Source organism: Rattus norvegicus, chromosome 2 (genome assembly GCF_036323735.1).
Source record: "Rattus norvegicus strain BN/NHsdMcwi chromosome 2, GRCr8, whole genome shotgun sequence".
Lineage (NCBI taxonomy): Eukaryota > Metazoa > Chordata > Mammalia > Rodentia > Muridae > Rattus > Rattus norvegicus.
In genome coordinates, this window is record NC_086020.1 from 183,861,748 (window position 1) to 183,867,747 (window position 6,000).

Consider the following 6,000-nt stretch of genomic DNA (forward strand, 5'->3'; position numbering starts at 1 on the left):
TCTTTATCACTTGTGGTAGGATATCTGTTATTTTATTTTGTTAATTCAACTGATTCATAAACATAACAGAACTTTTTGTCATCTGACTCATTCAATTTGTTCAAAGACTTGAATTTTTTTATCATAGAATGCTGAATTACAAATCCAGCTTGGATTTCATGATCATAGTTTAATGCAATTTTGTCTAGCAGCTTTAAATGCTTGAGATAAAATTGAAGAGTCCAGAGAGAGGTCTGTGTCACATACTATAATTATACAGGGTCCAAAGGAAGTCTTCCCTGAATTTTTGCAAAGATTGACTTCAGCAACAATAGAATAATATCAGATTCAAAAGTCAGAAAAAGACTAATTCAATTTTTGAAAATTGAAATTCAGATTGAAGAGGGTGATTAGACATTTAAAGGCAAGATCAGGCCCAATAGATGAATAAATGAGAGATATAGCTGCTATTGAATCTCACGTTTATAGTGATAATATGATAGAAGTAATTTTTAAAGGTATCAAGAAAAATCAAAATGGCAGATATTTTTAAACCATTAAAATTTATTAAACTTCATATATAAAACCACAGGCATGGCACACTATCCTTAAAGTCAACTGTGCTATTATCATCCTGGAAAAGTGGTATCACAGTTAACAGTAAGATTACCCCTGTTCTCACTGAAGTGTCTGAGAAGCTGTCACTTAGAACAAGTCTCCTGATTCAAACAAACATGATGCAGATACAAAATAGAAACACTCTATTTGTTCACACAAACAGTCACAGGTTCTGGTTTGCATGTTTTAGATTTTTGAGAAAAATCTCACTAGGTAGCCCAAGATAGCCTTGAACTTGCCAAATAGCCTGAGCTGGCCTTACCTTTGTTATCCACCTGGATTTGATTCTAGAGTTCCAGAAACCCTATTTTTGAGCCATTTCTGTTGATAAGAATCCAAGCTGCATATCTCAGTGTTATCCTGATTTAGCATGAAGGCTAGCACATAGGAAACAAAGCTAAGTCCTCTCACACAGCAAAATGTTCTTGGGATGACTACTGTAAATCAGTGTCTCTTCTTGGCATACGTACTTTCCAATATCTGCTTGATGGAACATGACCACTACAATGGGGTCCACTTTTCTGCACTCTTGGGTAGACTTCACTGCTATCCTAAAACCCAAAGGAATGTCTGCCATGGAATAAACCACTACTCCCTGGTACTGAGCCGTGTATTCAGTGATTCAACTCAGACAGGATTTCACACCAGGTTTCCATACAAGAAGGATTGCTCTGCTCCAGTTTTGTCCATACTTGGCATAGGGTACAAGGTGTTTTAATGTGCAACCAGAAAGTGTGGGTCTTAGTAAACTTTCCAAAACATGTCCCCAGGGACACTAGCTTATTCTGGATATGTTGGCATCCAGTTTAGGGCTCATCTCACTCAGATAATACACTTGGTCTTTGTGGAGCTGGAAAAAGTAGGTGCCGTCCAGTCTGTCCAGTAGGAGTTGTAGATTCTCTCCAATGTGTTTTGAAATCTTCTCAAACAGAACCCGGGCCTCTTTTTCAATCAAAGGCTTCTTTTTCCCCTAGCTTGTCTCCCGGGATCTTCATCCCTAATGGGAGATATTCTAATTGTGGTAAGGAAGGTAATTTGAAAACGGATTATAGGCAAGACATGACTAGAAACAATTTTTTAACCTAGAAACAATACAAAGAGAAAACTTCAGCCTTCTGGAAAATGCAAAAAGTGTGTCAAATTCTGCCACTGGACTGATGAATGCAGATCAACAAGGGATAGGCAAGGTTACCTTTAACATCAGAAAAGGAGTCCTCCTGTAGGCCCTGATATCAAATTTGATATAATCATTCTGTGCCAGTAAATGTGATGTGTTAGAGGGGCCTGCGTTAGCTAGAATAGAATAAAGACCCTGATTTAACTTGTTTCAGATTAGCTTCTGTCCATGTTTTAGGAGATTACGAAGAGTTCCCTGGCACTACACTCCAACACTATGGATTATGATCAAATACTCCTTGGTTTCTGATTTGACAGGTAGTGCATTGTGTGTGCAGAGGTTGCAGACTGACTTACACTAAAAATCTGGTAGCATCTCATAAATGTTCTGGACACTGAATCAGCTGATCCTGGCTGAATTCTCCTATTTTTCCAAATAGAAGGTTTTTTTACCCATCATTGTGAAGACATAACAAGCCAGGTGGGGCTTCACATTTCTTGGAATGTTGATTAAAAACTTACTGGTTTGTCCAGAAATGCTAAAGGACCCTTGTACTATGCTCACCTTGCAGCAGAGCCTGCGCTGGTCTTAGGGAGAAACCAATGACCATGGGAGAATAGAAAGCCCAATAAATGAACTTTTTGAATCCCCTCTATTGGATTTACAGAAACCTACATTTTTTTGTTATATTACAATTTTTGATGTAGATTATTTTGACCTCTAAGTAATAATGATTGCTCTGTCTTATACTCTGCAGTGCTGGGATTAGAGACCTCAGCTGCCCCATGTACTGATATAACAAATTATAAGTGACATCAGTCTCAGAAACACAGTAATATATGCTCTGTGTCCTTCTTGACCTAAGATTTCTTTAGAAAAACTGGTTAAGAATTTTTATTTTATTTCATGTATTTACTTTTCAAACTTTATCTCCTTTTTGGTTACCCCCACTCCCATTCCCATCCTCCTGCTCATTTAAGGATGTGCCCCCTAACACCAACATTTCTCTACTGGCTTCATGCCCTGGCATTCTTCTACACTAGGGAATCCAGCCTTCACAGGACCAAAGGCTTCTCCTCCCACTGTTGGCAGATAAGGCCATCCTCTGCTACATATGCTGCTGGAGTCATGGGTCCCTCCTGTGTACTCTTTGGTTGGTGGTTTCGTCCCTAGGAGCTCTGAGTTCTCTGGTTAGATGATATTGTTTTTCTACCTATGGTTTTCCAAACCCCTTCAGCTCCTTCAGTCCTTTCTCTAACTCTACCATTGGGGCCCCATGCTTAGCTGCATGCATTCCCATTGTATCTGTAAAGCTCTGGAATAGCATCTTCAGGAGACATCAATATCAGGCTCCTGTCAGCAAGCACTTCTTGGCCTCTGCAATGTACTTGGTTATGGAAATGTACCACAGTTTCAGAATCCATTCCTCTGTTGAAGAACAATTGAGTGCTTTCTAGCTGCTGGCTATTAAAAGTAAGGCTTCTGGGAATATAATGGTGCATATATCCTTGTAATATTGGGGGAAAGTACTATGTCCAATTCAGATGAACTGCCAGATTGATATCTGCATGATTATATCAGTTTGTAATCCCCCAATAATGGAGAAGTAGTCCTCTTTCTTCACATCCTTGCCAGCATCTACTGTCACCTGAGTTTTTAATTTTAGCCATTCTGACTTTTGTGACTCAAGGTTGTTTTAATTTACATTTTCCTGATGACTAAGGATGTTGAATATCTCTTTTAAGAGCTTCCCGGCCATTAAATATTCCAAAGTTGAGAATTCTTTGTTCAGCTCTGTACCCCATTTTTAATAGGGTTATTTGATTCTCTGGAGTCTAACTTCTTGAGTTCTTTGTGTATATAGTATATTAGCCCTCTATTGCATGTGAGATCTGTAATGATCTTTTCCAATCTGTTGGTTGGGATATTTTCCTATTGACAGTATCCTTTACCTTACAGAAGCTTAGCAATTTTGAGAGGTCGCATTCATCTACTTTTGATCCTAGAGCATATGCCATTGGTGTTCTGTTCAGGAAAATTTCCCCTGTGCCCATGTGTTTGATGCTCTTCCCCACTATCTCTTCTGTTAGTTTCAGTATATCTGGGTTTTATTTGGAAGTTATTGATCCTCTAGGACTAGAGCTTTGTACCAGGCAATAAGAATGGATCAATTTGCATTCTTTTACATGCTGACTGACAGTTGAACCAGTACCATTTATTGAAAATACTGTCATTTTTCCCCTGGATTCTTTTAGCTATTTTGTCAAAGGTAAAGCGACCATAGGTATGTGGGTTCATTTCTGGGTCTTCAATTTTATTCCACTGATCTACCTGCCTGACTCTGTACGAATACCATACAGTTTTATCACTGTTGCTCTGTAATACAGCTTGAGGTCAGGGATGGTGATTGCCCCAGAAGTTCTTTTATTGTTAAGAATAGTTTTTGCTATCCTGTGTATTTGTTATTCCAAATGAATTTGCAAATTTCCCTTTCTAAGTTTATGAAGATTTGAGTTGAAATTTTAATGGGGATTGCCGTGAATCAGCATGTTGCTTTCAGCAAGTTATCCATTTTTACTATATTAATCCTGCCAATCCATGAGCATGGGAGTTCTTTCCAAAATCTGAGATCTTCCTCAATTTTTTTTTAAGACAATTGATGTTCTTGTCATACAGACCTTTCACTTTCTTGGTGAGAGTTTCACCAAGGTATTATTTTTTTATTATTTGTGACTATTGTGAAGAGTGTCATTGGCCTAGTTTCTTTCACAGCATGTTTTTCCTTTGAGTAGAAAAAGGCTACTGATTTGTTTAAGTTAATTTTATATACAGACACCTAGCTGAAGTTGTTTTTCAGGTTTAGGACTTTTCTGGTGGAATTTTTGGTATTCCTTAAGTTTACAATATCATCTGCAAATAGTAGTATTTTGAATACTTCTTTTATAATTTGTATTTTTTACCCTTTTTTGTTCTCTAATTGTTTTGCATAGGACTTCAAGTGTTATATTGAATACATAGGGAGAAAGTAAGCAACCTTGTCTTGTCCCTGATTTTAGTGATATTGATTCTAATTCCTCTCCATTTTATTTAATGTTGGCTACTGATTTGCTGTACACTTCTTTTAAAAGAACTCATAGGAGTAATAAACTTATGAAGTGTAAAAACTTAGTTCAATGGTAGGGAACTTGCCTAGCATGTTGAGGTCCCCAATTCTCTCTTCTGCTAAACACACAGATGCAACTTTCCTGCCTGTATTTGTAGATTGATTCCAGAAAAAAGAAAATTGCCTGTAGACTAAGCAGAGGATGCCAGAGGCACACTGAACATTTACTTTGATTGTTCTCTGGGGCATTCATTAATGGAGTAAGTGAGTCAGGGTGTGTGGTACTCATGACTAATCTTAACAGGGAGACAGAGATAGGATAGGAGGATGAAGGCTATCCTGAAGTGCAGAAAGATGTTACAACAGTAACAAACTGAGAATGTATACATATGAGGAGAAGAAGAGAGCATGAGAAAGATCTCCTTTTGCATTTGCCAGATGGAATAATCATATCAAGCAAATTTTGGGGTGGAAAGATATACATTGATATTTCCATTCATCTCTTTCTACTGTGGTGAGCTCCGTGTGCAGCCCAAACTACAGGACACCTATTCCTCTTCCTCTGTCTCTGCACTGATAGGTCCCAATTCCTGCACGACAACCATGTACATTTCATATATATAAAAATACATTTACATTATATATTTTCCATTTTCATATCCTTTCCCATTCTTAATATTGTGCCTTATGAATTAAGAAGTTAAGCATTTAAATTCCAGACTTCAGGGGGAGATGTAGGAACATCTCTGTGTTATTTTTAGACCAGCTTGCTCTATAGAGTGAATTTAAAACAGCCAAGGCTATATAAAGATATTCTATTTCAAATGAGAGAGAGAGAGAGAGAGAGAGAGAGAGAGAGAGAGAGAACGAATCAACCTGAAATTGGTCTGTGGTTATGTTTGGAGTGATTAATGTTTTAGTTCACAATTTTCTTGTGATTGTCAGAGGAAATTGCTTATATACAAGAAGGTCATTGTGAAAAATGATTCAAAATTAGGCCTAGAAGAGATGAAAATCTCTGTTTTCTCTATATGCCGAAAAGCTGTATATTCTAAGGGGCCTGCGTTGGAAAAAGTCAGTCTCCTGGATGTTTGATAGGTGTGTCTCTCACATATATGTTGATTCTCTCTCTCCAAAACGAAAACAAACTCACAGATTCCACATGAATATTCACACTATTATT

The 6,000-nt window shown here is 37.6% G+C and overlaps 1 pseudogene; it reads right to left on the reverse strand.

Moving 5' to 3' along the window:
• Positions 1-994: 994 nt before the first annotated feature.
• Positions 995-2,324, reverse strand: LOC134485801 (60S ribosome subunit biogenesis protein NIP7 homolog; annotated as a pseudogene).
• Between the last annotated feature and the right edge of the window lie 3,676 nt (positions 2,325-6,000).